Source organism: Oncorhynchus kisutch, linkage group LG22 (genome assembly GCF_002021735.2).
Source record: "Oncorhynchus kisutch isolate 150728-3 linkage group LG22, Okis_V2, whole genome shotgun sequence".
Classification (NCBI taxonomy): domain Eukaryota; kingdom Metazoa; phylum Chordata; class Actinopteri; order Salmoniformes; family Salmonidae; genus Oncorhynchus; species Oncorhynchus kisutch.
Window position 1 is genome coordinate 57,445,627 of NC_034195.2, and position 16,408 is coordinate 57,462,034.

A 16,408-nucleotide genomic window follows, 5' to 3' on the forward strand; every position below is an offset into this window, starting at 1 on the left:
TACTACGTCATACTGAGAGAGACTTTACCACAGTACTACGTCATACTGAGAGAGACTTTACCACAGTACTACATCATACTGAGGGAGACTTTACCACAGTACTACATCATACTGAGAGAGACTTTACCACAGTACTACATCATACTGAGGGAGACTTTACCACACTACTACGTCATACTGAGAGAGACTTTACCACAGTACTACGTCATACTGAGGGAGACTTTACCACAGTACTACGTCATACTGAGAGAGACTTTACCACAGTACTACGTCATACTGAGAGAGACATTACCACAGTACTACATCATATTGAGAGAGACTTTACCACAGTACTACTGAGAGAGACTTTACCACAGTACTACGTCATACTGAGGGAGACTTTACCACAGTACTACTGAGAGAGACTTTACCACAGTACTACGTCATACTGAGGGAGACTTTACCACAGTACTACTGAGAGAGACTTTACCACAGTACTACGTCATACTGAGAGAGACTTTACCACAGTACTACGTCATACTGAGGGAGACTTTACCACAGTACTACGTCATACTGAGAGAGACTTTACCACAGTACTACATCATACTGAGAGAGACTTTACCACAGTACTACGTCATACTGAGGGAGACTTTACCACAGTACTACGTCATACTGAGAGAGACTTTACCACAGTACTACGTCATACTGAGGGAGACTTTACCACAGTACTACGTCATACTGAGAGAGACTTTACCACAGGACTACGTCATACTGAGGGAGACTTTACCACAGTACTACATCATACTGAGAGAGACTTTACCACAGTACTACGTCATACTGAGAGAGACTTTACCACAGTACTACGTCATACTGAGAGAGACTTTACCACAGTACTACTGAGAGAGACTTTACCACAGTACTACGTCATACTGAGAGAGACTTTACCACAGTACTACGTCGTACTGAGAGAGACTTTACCACAGTACTACGTCATACTGAGAGAGACTTTACCACAGTATTACGTCATACCGGACGGATTTCTGCCTGCTGGAACAGCAATAGCTCAGATACACATGAAAACATGAGATGACCCATAGAACATCACTCAGAGAGGAACAAAAACAACATGACTTTCAAAATGGCTGAAAGTTTACTTAAGGGCTAGACGTGCTGCACTGTTTTAAACCAACTGCAGCTTTAGTTGGCCTTTATTGGCTGCACTGACCATATTATTGGACAGTAATTAAAACGGGACAAGACCAGAGCCTGAACAACTAGTACAGCAGAACACCTGTACGTAACAGACATACCTCTTCACAACAACGTTGTCAAAATGACTTGACCGTGATAACTGACCATCCAATATTTTACCTAGGAGTAGCTGAGGCTAATTCCCAAAGACCAGCAGAACCAACCACAAAACTCCTCTCCTCCAATCTCCTCTTATCTCCCCTCCTCTCCCTCCTCTCTCTCTCCTTCGTTGTTATCCGGGTGATGACTGTCCAGGGGGTGAGTTAGATGGGAATCTGTGTACATTGGCCTCGGCTGCTATGACCCCAGGTCAGCTCTCTGAGTTGGCCTCGGCTGCTCTGACCCCAGGTCAGCTCTCTGCGTTGGCCTCGGCTGCTCTGACCCCAGGTCAGCTCTCTGCGTTGGCCTTGGCTGCTCTGACCCCAGGTCAGCTCTCTGAGTTGGCCTCGGCTGCTCTGACCCCAGGTCAGCTCTCTGCGTTGGCCTCGGCTGCTCTGACCCCAGGTCAGCTCTCTGCGTTGGCCTTGGCTGCTCTGACCCCAGGTCAGCTCTCTGCGTTGGCCTCGGCTGCTCTGACCCCAGGTCAGCTCTCTGCGTTGGCCTTGGCTGCTCTGACCCCAGGTCAGCTCTCTGCGTTGGCCTCGGCTGCTCTGACCCCAGGTCAGCTCTCTGCTCGTCTAGAAGTGCAATTATGGGATGGCTAGTCCAACAAACATCTATCCGTGACCCGGGACAAGGCCTACCCTGGCGCAGGATCTTTCTCAGCCTTTCAAATCTTTCTCAGCCTTTCTCAGGGCCCCTCCCATTCGTCTCCCCCTCACCCCTCTCCTCCCAGCCCCTCCAGCAGCCTCTCTCTGCCCCCTCCCATTCGTCTCCCCCTCACCCCTCTCCTCCCAGCCCCTCCAGCAGCCTCTCTCTGCCCCCCTCCATTCGTCTTCCCCTCACCCCTCTCCTCCCAGCCCCTCCAGCAGCCTCTCTCTGCCCCCCCCATTCGTCTCCCCCTCACCCCTCTCCTCCCAGCCCCTCCAGCAGGCTCTCTCTGCCCCCCCATTCGTCTCCCCCTCACCCCTCTCCTCCCAGCCCCTCCAGCAGCCTCTCTCTGCCCCTCCCATTAGTCTCCCCCTCACCCCTCTCCTCCCAGCCCCTCCAGCAGGCTCTCTCTGCCCCCCCCATTCGTCTCCCCCTCACCCCTCTCCTCCCAGCCCCTCCAGCAGGCTCTCTCTGCCCCCCCATTCGTCTCCCCCTCACCCCTCTCCTCCCAGCCCCTCCAGCAGGCTCTCTCTGCCCCCCCATTCGTCTCCCCCTCACCCCTCTCCTCCCAGCCCCTCCAGCAGCCTCTCTCTGCCCCCCCCCATTCGTCTCCCCCTCACCCCTCTCCTCCCAGCCCCTCCAGCATCCTCTCTCTGCCCCCCCCCCATTAGTCTCCCCCTCACCCCTCTCCTCCCAGCAGCCTCTCTCTGCCCCCCCCCATTCGTCTCCCCCTCACCCCTCTCCGCCTAGCCCCTCCAGCAGCCTCTCTCTGCCCCCCCCCCATTCGTCTCCCCATCACCCCTCTCCTCCCAGCCCCACCAGCAGCCTCTCTCTGCCCCCCCCATTCGTCTCCCCTTTACCCCTCTCCTCCCAGACCCTCCAGCAGCCTCTCTCTGCCCCCCCCATTCGTCTCCCCCTCACCCCTCTCCTCCCAGACCCTCCAGCAGCCTCTCTCTGCCCCCCCCATCATCCCTCTGTCCTCTCCCTCTCCTCCCATCTCACCTCAGGCTTAACGAAAAATCCAGACCTCTGATTGCTGAAAATCTTTTAAGATTCATGGAAAAATAGATCCAGTGGGAGAATGTTAAGAGACAGAATGGACTTAACATGGTCCACACACACCCGCACAGTTGCGAAAAGGGCGCGGTAGCGCCTTTTCCCCCTCAGGAGGCGTGGCATGGGCCCTCGGATCATCAAAATGTTCTATAGAAGTACCATTGAGCATTTTGGGAATGGCAATTGAATCGCCCTTTGGGGCCGAGCTCCCTGCCAACCAGGACCTCTATATTAGGCGGTGTCAAAGGAAGGTGTTAAAAATTCACTCCAGCCACCCAAGCCTTAGACAGTTCACTCTGCTACCTTCCGGCAAACGCTACCGGACCATCAGCTCTTGCACCAGCAGGTTCAGAGACAGCGTCTACCCCCAAGCCACAAGACTCCTAAATAGCCAGACTGATAAACAGTTAATTAATGGTACCATAAATATCTACATTGGCTCTATTTAGCAATGACCCTACACACACTCACTAGACAATATAAATACACACTATATACACACTACATACACAGTCACTAGACTATATATATACACACTATATACACACTACATACACAGTCACTAGACTATATATATACACACTATATACACACTACATACACAGTCACTAGACTATATATATACACACTATATACACACTACATACACAGTCACTAGACTATATATATACACACTATATACACACTACATACACAGTCACTAGACTATATATATACACACTATATACACACTACATACACAGTCACTAGACTATATATATACACACTATATACACACTACATACACAGTCACTAGACTATATATATACACACTATATACACACTACATACACACTCACTAGACTATATATATACACACTATATACACACTACATACACACTCACTAGACTATATATATACACACTATATACACACTACATACACAGTCACTAGACTATATATATACACACTATATATGTAACAGTATAACTTTAGACCGTCCCCTCGCCCATACCCGGGCGCGAACCTGGGACCCTCTGCACACATCAACAACAGTCACCCACAAAGCATCGTTACCCATCGCTCCACAAAAGCCGCGGCCCTTGCAGAGCAAGGGGAACTACTACTTCAAGGTCTCAGAGCAAGGGGAACCACTACTTCAAGGTCTCCGAGCAAGGGGAACTACTACTTCAAGGTCTCAGAGCAAGGGGAACCACTACTTCAAGGTCTCAGAGCAAGGGGAACCACTACTTCAAGGTCTCAGAGCAAGGGGAACTACTACTTCAAGGTCTCAGAGCAAGTGACCGATTGAAACGCTATTTAGCGCGCACAACCGCTAACTAGCTAGCCGTTTCACATCCGTTACATATACACACTATATACACACTATAGACACACTACATGCACACTATATACACACTACATACACACTATAGACACACTACATACACACTATAGACACACTATATACACACTATAGACACACTACATACACACTATATACACCCTATATACACACTACATACACACTATATACACCCTATATACACACTACATACACACTATAGACACACTACATACACACTATATACAGTTGAAGTCGGAAGTTTACATACACCTCAGCCAAATACATTTAAACTCAGTTTTCACAATTCCTGACATTTAATCCTAGTAAAAAGTGTGAAAAGAATGTGAAATGACAAGAATGTGAAATGTCAGAATAATAGTAGAGAATGAGAATGATTTATTTCAGCTTTTTATTTCTTTCATCACACTCCCAGTGGGTCAGAAGTTTACATAGACTCAATTAGTATTTGGTAGTACTGCCTTTAAATTGTTTAACTTGGGTCAAACATTTCGGGTAGCCTTCCACAAGCTTCCCACAGTTTTCTATAGGATTCTGTTACGGTTTCCATCCGTCGAAAGAGAGTCGGACCAGAATGCAGCGTGGTTAGTTCGATACATCTTTAATAGACGAAAAAACACGAACAATACAAAAACTATAAACGGAACGTGAAAACCTAAACAACCTATCTGGTGACAACTAACACAAAGACAGGAACAATCACCCACGAAACACTCAAAGAATATGGCTGCCTAAATATGGTTCCCAATCAGAGACAACGATAATCACCTGCCTCTGATGGAGAACCGCCTCAGGCAACCACAGACTTTGCTAGAACACCCCACTAAGCCACAATCCCAAAACCTACGAAAAACCCCCATAGATAAACACAACTCAAAATAAACTCATGTCACACCCTGGCCTGACCAAATAAATATAGAAAACACAAAATACTAAGACCAGGGCGTGACAGATTGAGGTCTTTCTCCCTTGAGGTCAGGGCTATGTGATGACCACTCCAATACCTTGACTTTGTTGTCCTGAAGCCATTTTGCCACAACTTTGGAATTATGCTTGGGGTCATTGTCTATTTGGAAGACCCATTTGCGATCAAGCTTTAACTTCCTGACTGACGTCTTGAGATGTTGCTTCAATATATCAACATAATTTCTCTCCCTCATGTAGCCATCTATTTTGTGAAGTGTACCAGTCCCTCCTGCAGCAAAGCACCCCCACAACATGATGCTGCCACCCCCGTGCTTCACAGTTGGGATGTTATTCTTCGGCTTGCAAGCCTCCCCCTTTTTCCTCCAAACATAATGATGGTCATTATGGCCAAACAGTTCTATTTTTGTTTCATCAGACCAAAGGGCATTTCTCCAAAAAGAACAATCTTTGTCCCCATGAATTCTCTCTCTCTCCTAGGACCATGCCTCAGGACTACCTGATGACTCCACCCAGCACAGCCAGAAGAGGACAGGCCACACCTCAGAGCCTGTTTCCTCTCTCGGTTTCTGTCGGCTGATGTAAAAAGGGCTTTATAAATACATTTGTTTGAAATTTGATTGTTTAGTAATTGTGGGGGAAGTTAGGAAGAAATACCATCAAAATAAATAAATAAATAATTACAGAATCATGGAATTTAAGCTGAATAAGTCCATTAACTAAAAATCTACTAAATATTTCCAATTTAAATTACTATAATCAGCAGGACCTATAACGTTGAACGATTTCCCAGAAGAACCTGTAACACTGAATAATTTCCCAGCAAGACCTATCACATTAAATCCTTTCCCAATAGTACCTATCATATTGAATTGTTTACCATTAGGACCTATCACATTGAATCATTTTCCAGCAGGACCTATCACGTTGAATAATTTCCCAGCAGGACCTATCACATTGAATCATTTTCCAGCAGGACCTATCACATTGAATAATTTCCCAGCAGGACCTATCACATTGAATCATTTCCCAGCAGGACCTATCACATTGAATCATTTCCCAGCAGGACCTATCACATTGAATCATTTTCCAGCAGGACCTATCACATTGAATCATTTCCCAGCAGGACCTATCACGTTGAAACATTTCCCAGCAGGACCTATCACGTTGAAACATTTCCCAGCAGGACCTATCACGTTGAAACATTTCCCAGCAGGACCTATCACGTTGAAACATTTCCCAGCAGGACCTATCACATTGAATTATTGAATGAATTGTGAATCTCAGCATGAGTAAAACGGAATTAAAGACTCTGGTTTAATCTACAGTCCCTTCAAAAAGTTTTCAGACCCCTTGAATTTTTCCACATTCGTTACGTTACAGCCTTATTCTAAAATTGACTAAAAATAACATTTCCCTCATCAACCCCATAATGGCAAAACAAAAACAGTTTTTTAGAAATGTTTGCTAATTTATAAAAAATTAAAAACTGAAATATAACATTTACATAAGTATTCAGACGCTTTATCCAGTACTCTGTTGAAGCGCCTTTGGCAGCAATTAAAGCATTGAGTCTTCTTGTGTATGACGCTACAGGTTTGGCACACCTGTATTTGGGGAGTTTCTCCCATTCTTCTCTGCAGATCCTCTTAAGCTCTGTCAGGTTGGAAGGGAAGCGTTGCTGCACATTTATTTTCAGGTCACTCCAGAGATGTTCGATCGGGTTAAAGTCCGAGACATTCAGAGACTTGTCCCGCCTTATCACACCCTGACCCTAGAGAGCCCTTGGTTCTCTATAGTGTAGTAGGTCAGGGCGTGACTAGGGGGCGTTGTCGCTCAATATTTCTATGTTGGTGTTTTGTATGGTTACAATTAGAGGCAGCTGGTAATCATTTCCTCTAATTGGGGATCATATTTAGGTAGCCATTTTTCCCACCTGTGTTTGTGGGATATTGTTTTGTGTTTGTGCATGTGCACCACTACTTTCACGTTTTGTTATTGGTTTATTGTTTTCGTTTTTTAAAGTTTCACCGTAATAAAGATGTGGAACTTAAATCACGCTGCACCTTGGTCCGCTCATTACGACGATCGTGAAACGCATCTTCAACCACAGGAGGCTGAAGAAATTTGTCTTGTTACATAAAACCCTCACAAACTTTTACAGATGCACAATTGATAGCATCCTGTTGGGCTGTATCACTGCCTGGTACCAGGTAGGCTAGTTGAGAACAAGTCCTCATTTGCAACTGCGACCAGGCCAAAATAAAGCAAAGCAGTTCGACACATACAACAACACAGAGTTACACATGGAATAAACAAACATACAATCAATAATACAGTAGAAAAATCTATATACAGTGTGTGAGGTAGGATAAGAGAGGTAAAGGCAATAAATAGGCCATGATGGCGAAGTAATTACAATGTAGCAATTAAACACTGGAATGGTAGATCGGCAGAAGATGAATGTGCAGGTAGAGATACTGGGGTGCAAAGGAGCAAGATAAATAAATAAATACCAGTATGGGGATGAGGTAGATTGGATGGGTGATTTACAGATGAGCTATGTACAGGTGCAGTGATCTGTGAGCTGCTCTGACAGCTGGTGCTTAAAACTAGTGAGAGAGGTAAGAGTCTCCAGCTCCAGTGATTTTTGCAGTTCGTTCCATTCATTGGCAGCAGAGAACTGTAAGGAGAGGTGGCCAAAGGAAGAATAGACTTTGGGGGTGACCAGAGAGATATACCTGCTGGAGCGCATGCTAAGGGTGGGTGCTGCTATGGTGACCAGTGAGCTGAGATAAGGCAGGGCTTTACCTAACAGAGACTTGTAGATGACCTGGAGCCAGTGGGTTTGGCGACGAATATGAAGCGAGGATCAGCCAACGAGAGCATACAGGTTGCAGTGGTGGGTGGTATATGGGGCTTTGGTGACAAAATGGATGGCACTGTGATAGACTGCATCCAATTTGTTGAGTAGAGTGTTGGAGGCTATTTTGTAAATGACATCGCCGAACTCAAGGATCGGTAGGATAGTCAGTATTATGAGGGTATGTTTGACAGCATGAGTGAAAGGATGCTTTGTTGCGAAATAGGAAGACGATTCTAGATTTAATTTTGGATTGGAGATGTTTAATGTGAGTCTGGAAGGAGAGTTTACAGTCTAACCAGACACCGAGGTATTTGTAGTTGTCCACATATTCTAAGTTAGAACCGTCCAGAGTAGTGATGCTGGACGGCTGGGCAGGTGCGGGCAGCGATCCGTTGAAAGGCATGCATTTAGTTTACCTTGCATTTAAGAGCAGTTGGATGCCATGGAAGGAGAGTTGTATGGCATTGAAGCTCGTCTTGAGGTTAGTTAACACAGTGTCCAAAGAAGGGCCAGAAGTATACAGAATGGTGTCGTCTGCGTAGAGGTGGATCAAAGAATCACCAGCAGCAAGAGCGACGTCATTGATGTATACAGAGAAGAGAGTCGGCCCGAGAATTGAACCCTGTGGCACCCCCATAGAGACAGCCAGAGGCCCGGACAACAGGCCCTCCGATTTGACACACTGAACTCTATCAGAGAAGTAGTTGGTGAACCAGACGAGGCAATCATTTGAGAAACCAAGGCTGTTGAGTCTGCCCATAAGAATGTTGTGATTGACAGGGTTGAAAGCCTTAGCCAGGTCGATGAATACGGCTGCAGAGTATTGTCTCTTATCGATGGTGGTTATGATATCGTTTAGGACCTTGAACGTGGCTGAGGTGCACCCATGACCAGCTCTGAAACCAGATTGCATAGGGGAGAAGGTACGGTGGGATTCGAAATGGTCGGTGATCTGTTTATTAAGTTGGCTTTTGAAGATTTTAGAAAGGCAGAGTAGGATAGATATAGGTCTGTAGCAGTTTTGGTCTAGAGTGTCACCCCCTTTGAAGAGGGGGATGACCGCGGCAGCTTTCCAATCTTTGTGGATCTCAGAAAGACAGGTTGAACAGGCTAATAATATTAAACACTGGAGGTACTGTAAGGTGGGGTGATTCATTAAACACTGGAGGTAAGGTGGGGTTATGGACTACGTCGTTTGACATGTTGTTATATGAGATCCTGGAATATGGAATCTGTCGCTTGACATGCTCTGTAGATCAATATAAATGTACATTAACCCTTCTGCTGCCACCCAGAATGTGTGTGTTTGTGTGTGTGTGTGTGCTACTTCAGGTGAGCTGCCTGCAATTGTCCCCGGGGCCCAGTGTGTCCTCATGGCTAATAGCATCATAGTGGATATGTGTGCGCCTAAACAACGTCGCCGTAAAAGGGGCAAAAGAAGCGGTCTTCTGGTCAGGCTCCGGAGACGGGCACCTCGCGCACCACTCCCTAGCATACTACTCGCCATCGTCCAGTCTCTTGACAACAAGGTTGATGAAACCCGAGCAAGGGTAGCATTCCAGAGGGACATCAGAGACTGTAACGTTCTTTGCTTCACGGAAACATGGCTCACTCGAAACATGCTATCGGAGTCGGTACAGCCAGCTGGTTTCTTCACGCATCGCGCCGACAGAAACAAGCATCTTTCTGGTAAGAAGAGGGGTAGGGGGGGTATGCCTTATGATTAACGAGACGTGGTGTGATCATAACAACATCCAGGAACTCAAGTCCTTCTGTTCACCTGACTTAGAATTCCTCACAATCAAATGTCGACCGCATTATCTACCAAGAGAATTCTCTTAGATTATAATCACAGCCGTATATATTCCCCCCCAAGCACATCGATGGCCCTGAACTAACTTTATTTGACTCTATGTAAACTGGAAACCACATATCCTGAGGCTGCATTCATTGTAGCTGGGGATTTTAACAAGGCTAATCTGAAAACAAGACTCCCTAAATTCTATCAGCATATCGATTGTGCAACCATGGCTGGTAAAACCCTGTTATTCTAACTTCTGCGATGCATATAAGGCCCTCCCCCGCCCTCCTTTTGGAAAAGCTGACCACAACCCCATTTTGTTGCTTCCAGCCTATAGACAGAGACTAAAACAGGAAGCACTCGCGCTCAAGTCTGTTCAACGCTGGTCCGACCAATCTGATTCCACGCTTCAAGATTGCTTCGTTCACGTGGATTGGGATATGTTCCGCATTACGTCCAACAACATTGACGTATACTCTGATTCAGTGAGCGAGTTCATTAGAAAGTGCATCGGCGATGTTGTACCCACAGCAACGATTAAAACATTCCCAAACCAGAAACCGTGTATTGATGGCAGCATTCGCGTGAAACTGAAAGTGTGAACCACTGCTTTTAACCAGGGCAAGGTGACCGGAAACATGACCGAATTACAAACAGTTTAGCTATTCCCTCCGCAAGGCAATCAAACAAGCTAAGCGTCAGTATAGAGACAAAGTAGAGTCGCAATTCAACGGCAGACACATGAGGTATGTGTCAGGGTCTACAGTCAATTTATTTGATTAATTTTACCTTTATTTAACTAGGCAAGTCAGTTAAGAACAAATTCTTATTTTCAATGACGGCCTAGGAACTGCCTGTTCAGGGACAGAACGACAGATTTGTACCTTGTCAGCTCGGGGATATGAACTTGCAACCTTTCGGTTACTAGTCCAACGCTCTAACCACTAGGCTACCCTGCCGCCCCAATCACGGATTACAGGAAGAAAACACGCCCCGTTGCGGACCAAGATGTCTTACTCCCAGACAGACTAAATATCTTCTTTGCTCGCTTTGAGGACAATACAGTGCCACTGACACAGCCCACCACCAAAACCCGCGGACTCTTCTTCACTGCAGCTGACATGAGTAAAACATTTAAACGTGTTAACCCTCGCAGGCCTGTAGGCCCAGACGGCATCTCCAGCCACGTCCTCAGAGCATGCACAGACCAGCTGGCTGGTGTGTTTACGGACATATTCAATCAATCCTTATCCCAGTCTGCTGTCCCCTTATGCTTCAAGAGGGCCACCATTGTTCCTGTTCCCAAGAAAGCTAAGGTAACTGAGCTAAACGACTACCATCCCGTAGCACTCACTTCCGTCATCATGAAGTGCTTTGAGAAACTAGTCAAGGACCATATCACCTCCACCCTACCTGACACCCTAGACCCACTCCAATTTGCTTACCACCCCAATAGGTCCACAGACGACGCAACCACACTGCACACTGCCCTATCCCATCTGGAGAAGGGGAATACCTATGTGAGAATGCTGTTCATCGACTACAGCTCAGCATTTAACACCAGAGTACCCTCAAAGCTCGTCATCAAGCTTGAGACCCTGGGTCTCGACCCCGCCCTGTGCAACTGGGTACTGGACTTCCTGACGGGCCGCCCACAGGCGGTGAGGGTAGGTAACAACATCTCCACCCCACTGATCCTCAAAACTGGGGCCCCACAAGGGTGCTTTCTCAGCCGCCCTCTCCTATATTCCCTGTTCACCCACAACTGTGTGGCCATGCACGCCTCCAACTCAATCATCAAGATTGCGGACGACACTACAGTGGTAGGCTTGATTACCAACAACGACGAGACGGCCTACAGGGAGGAGGTGAGGGCCCTCGGAGTGTGGTGTCAGGAAAATAACCTCACACTCAACGTCAGCAAAACAAAGGAGATGATCGTGGACTTCAGGAAACAGAGGGAGCACCCCCCTATCCACATCGAAGGGACAGTAGTGGAGATGGTAGCAAGTTTTAAGTTCCTCGGCATACACATCACAGACAAACTGAATGGGTCCACCCACACAGACAGCATCGTGAAGAAGGCGCAGCAGCGCCTCTTCAACCTCAGGAGGCTGAAGAAATTCGGCTTGTCACCAAAAGCACACAAACTTCTACAGATGCACAATCGAGAGCATCCTGGCGGGCTGTATCACCGCCTGGTACGGCAACTGCTCCGCCCACAACCGTAAGGCTCTCCAGAGGGTAGTGAGGTCTGCACAACGCATCACCGGGGGCAAACTACCTGCCCTCCAGGACCCCTACAACACCCGATGTTACAGGAAGGCCATAAAGATCATCAAGGACAACAACCACCCGAGCCACTGCCTGTTCACCCCGCTATCATCCAGAAGGCGAGGTCAGTACAGGTGCATCAAAGCTGTGACCGAGAGACTGAAAAACAGCTTCTATCTCAAGGCCATCAGACTGTTAAACAGCTACCACTAACATTGAGTGGCTGCTGCCAACACACTGACTCAACTCCAGCCACTTTAATAATGGGAATTGATGGGAAATGATGTAAAATATATCACTAGCCACTTTAAACAATGCTACCTAATATAATGTTTACATACCCTACATTATTCATCTTATATGTATACGTATATACTGTACTCTATATCATCTACTGCATCTTTATGTAATACATGTATCACTAGCCACTTTAACTATGCTACTTTGTTTACATACTCATCTCATATGTATATACTGTACTCGATACCATCTACTGTATCTTGCCTATGCCGCTCTGTACCATCACTCATTCATATATCTTTATGTACATATTCTTTATCCCCTTACACTTGTGTGTATAAGACAGTAGTTTTGGAATTGTTAGTTAGATTACTTGTTGGTTATTACTGCATTGTCGGAACTAGAAGCACAAGCATTTCGCTACGCTCGCATTAACATCTGCTAACCATGTGTATGTGACAAATAAAATTGGATTTGATTTGGCTATGGCTATCCAACAGAGAGGGATGCTATGTTAGCTAGCTGGCTATGGCTATCCAACAGAGAGGGATGCTATGTTAGCTAGCTGGCTATGGCTCTCCAACAGAGAGGGATGCTATGTTAGCTAGCTGGCTATCCAACAGAGAGGGATGCTATGTTAGTTAGCTGGCTATGGCTATCCAACAGAGAGGGATGCTATGTTAGCTAGCTGGCTATCCAACGGAGAGGGATGCTATGTTAGTTAGCTGGCTATGGCTATCCAACAGAGAGGGATGCTATGTTAGTTAGCTGGCTATGGCTATCCAACAGAGAGGGATGCTATGTTAGCTAGCTGGCTATCCAACAGAGAGGGATGCTATGTTAGTTAGCTGTCTATGGCTATCCAACACTGGAACTCTTCCAAATCAAGGAAAGCTTTTGGTTTTATTAATTCATTGCCACCGGGGCAATAATAAACTGGTGTAGCTAATAAACGGCTTACTGACTGCACACTGTAACGTTACTGCATGATTGTAGCTGGTTTACTAACGTATTAGTTCTGTTAGCTATGTTGACTAGGACGTTACTTTAGCTAAATACTGGGGAAGCTCTAATCGAAAGGAAGACAGACTGCAGATTCCTCGAAACAACCACTTTTTATTATAACATTTGAAAATCCGTAATGGTTAACAATCACTCAACACGTGCAAAGTTAAGAGCCCAACGACAAGAGTTGGGTCTCAGCTTTTATAGCCGTTGTCTACGTGTCAGTTTAGCAGGTGTGTGACATCATAATGGGAACATAGCGTACAAACAGGTGATTGCGCCAGTTTTGTTACTCCTTTCTGTTGATAGAGTTGTCGATGCTACTCAAGCTAGCCTCTGTTCTACTTCGTATCTCCACACAGCTGTGCCCTTGAAAGAAACAATAGAACGGGATGGACCAAAAACTGTGGTCACTCTTAGAGGCTCGTTGTCATTGGCCATGTGACTAAGTTGAACAGAGGCAGAGTGGAAAAATACCAGCCTCTTCTTACGAGACCATCAAACAGACAGTGGAAATGTACAGGTTTAAGTGCGTGTGCATTACAGAGTGTGTTATTGTCCACCCTAATATTATTTCCAGCTCTGCATTGTACAATTATATATCAATTTATGAATGAACTGAATCCCAAGGAGGAATGTACAGTTGAAGTCAGAAGTTTACATACACTTAAGTTGGAGTCAATTAAACTTGCTTTTCAACCACTCCACAAATATCTTGTTAACAAACTATAGTTTTGGCAAGTCGGTTAGGACATCTACTTTGTGCATGACACAATACATTTTCCCAGCAATTGTTTACAGACAGATTATTTCACTTATAATTCACTGTATCACAATTCCAGTGGGTCAGAAGTTTACATACACTAAGTTGACTGTGCCTTTAAACAGCTTGGAAAATTACAGAAAATGGTGTCATGGCTTTAGATGCTTCTGAAAGGCGCATTGACATAATTTGAGTCAATTGGAGGTGTACCTGTGGATGTATTTCAAGGCCTACCTTCAAACTCAGTGCCTCTTTGCTTGACATCATGGAAAAATCTAAAGAAATCAGCCAAGACCGCAGAAAAACAATTGTAGACCTCCACGAGTCTGGTTCATCCTTGGGAGCAATTTCCAAATGCCTGAAGGCACCACGTTCATCTGTACAAACAATAGTACGCAAGTATAAACACCATGGGACAACGCAGCCATCTTACCGCTCAGGAAGGAGACGCCTAAAGATGAACGCCTGTCTCCTAAAGATGAACATACTTTGGTGCGAAAAGTGCAAATCAAACACAGAACAACAGCAAAGGAGGGGGACAAAGATCATACTTTTTGGAGAAATGTCCTCTGGTCTGATGAAACAAAATTAGAACTGTTTGGCCGTAATGACCATTGTTATGTTTGGAGGAAAACGTAGCGGCTTGCAAGCCAAAGAACACCATCCCAACCGTGAAGCACGGGGATGGCAGCATCATGTTGTGGGGGTGCTTTGCTGCAGGAGGGACTGGTGCACTTCACAAAATAGATGGCATCATGAGGCAGGAAAATTATGTGGATATATTGAAGCAACATCCCAAGTCAGGAAGTTCATTTTAAAGCTTGGTCGCAAATGGGTCTTCCAAATAGACAATGAAAGTATTAAAGCTGAAAGAAATCATTCTCTCTACTATTATTCTGACATTTCACATTCTTAAAATAAAGTGGTGATCCTAACTGACCTAAGACAGGGAATTTTTACTAGGATTAAATAACAGCAATTGTGAAAACTGAGTTTGGCTAAGGTGTATGTTAACTTTCAACTTCAACTGTAGGCCTACACGAAATGTAGCAAGGCCAACTGAACATGTAGACAATAAACTCAGAAAATGTAGCTAGGCCAGCTGAACATATAGACTATAAACTCTGAAAAATCTAGTTAATAAATGCATGCAGTCGCTTTGTCTCTACCGGTGTTCTGGATGTTACATTGATGTTACAAGTCATTATACCAACCTGCTCTTAATCATCCACTCCAGGTGGGTCAAGATGACAACCCACATGTGGTTGTGAAATGAGTGCTGGATGTTGTCCTTGGTCCCGGTAGGATTCTTAAGGTATATTAGTGTTGGATGTGTCCTTGGGAGAGAGAGGGGGAGAGAGAGAGGAGGGGGGGAGAGGGGGGAGAGAGAGAGGAGGGGGGAGAGGGGGGAGAGGTAGAGAGAGGGGGAGGGGAGAGAGAGGGGGGAGAGAGAGAGGGGGAGGGGAGAGAGAGGGGGGAGAGAGAGAGGAGAGAGAGAGAGGGAGAGGGGGGAGAGAGAGAGTTTTTCACACATTAACCAGTGCAAAAGAAGTGGTGGAAACATTAATAATGCAGAACGATACAAGAAATGTTAAGAGAAGGAGAGATACACAGAGAAGGAGAGATACACAGAGAAGGAGAGATACACAGAGAAGGAGAGATACACAGAGAAGGAGAGATACACAGAGAAGGAGAGATACACAGAGAAGGAGAGATACACAGAGAAGGAGAGATACACAGAGATAAAAACAGGAGCAGCACAACAATAGTCAGATATGTTGGCGAAGCGTGTAGTAGCTCATCTCTGTCCATACCATAGAAGTCCGTGTGCATTAATTACTGTCAGGAATCATCAACTAGATTCAGCCTCGGGCCGTTTCTTTTCCTGAGCGGATTGTCGGGGGGCCTGAACATAATTAAACATCATTTGTAGACAAGAAGCCCAAACAGATATAAAATCACTTGCAGCTGATTTCTTGGTGTTTTTACAGTCCAACAATAATAAAAATATATACATATGTATTTTTTGCTCTGAAGAGTAAAACCACCCGGCCAGTTGGGGAACCCTGCAGATTAACATGATAATGGCTTGATGCCAAGAAGAGGGGTGACAACACTCTGAAACAGACATGCTCCAGGCCACACACGCACAC

The 16,408-nt window shown here is 45.7% G+C and overlaps 1 long non-coding RNA gene across 1 annotated transcript; it reads right to left on the reverse strand.

The window, feature by feature from the left end:
* Positions 1-13,657: 13,657 nt before the first annotated feature.
* LOC109886413 (uncharacterized) lies at positions 13,658-16,159 on the reverse strand. The gene is made up of 3 exons (XR_002254739.2): positions 16,070-16,159; positions 15,470-15,592; positions 13,658-13,861 (listed from the first exon to the last, which is right to left on the reverse strand). It is a non-coding gene; the product is annotated as an uncharacterized LOC109886413 (long non-coding RNA).
* Between the last annotated feature and the right edge of the window lie 249 nt (positions 16,160-16,408).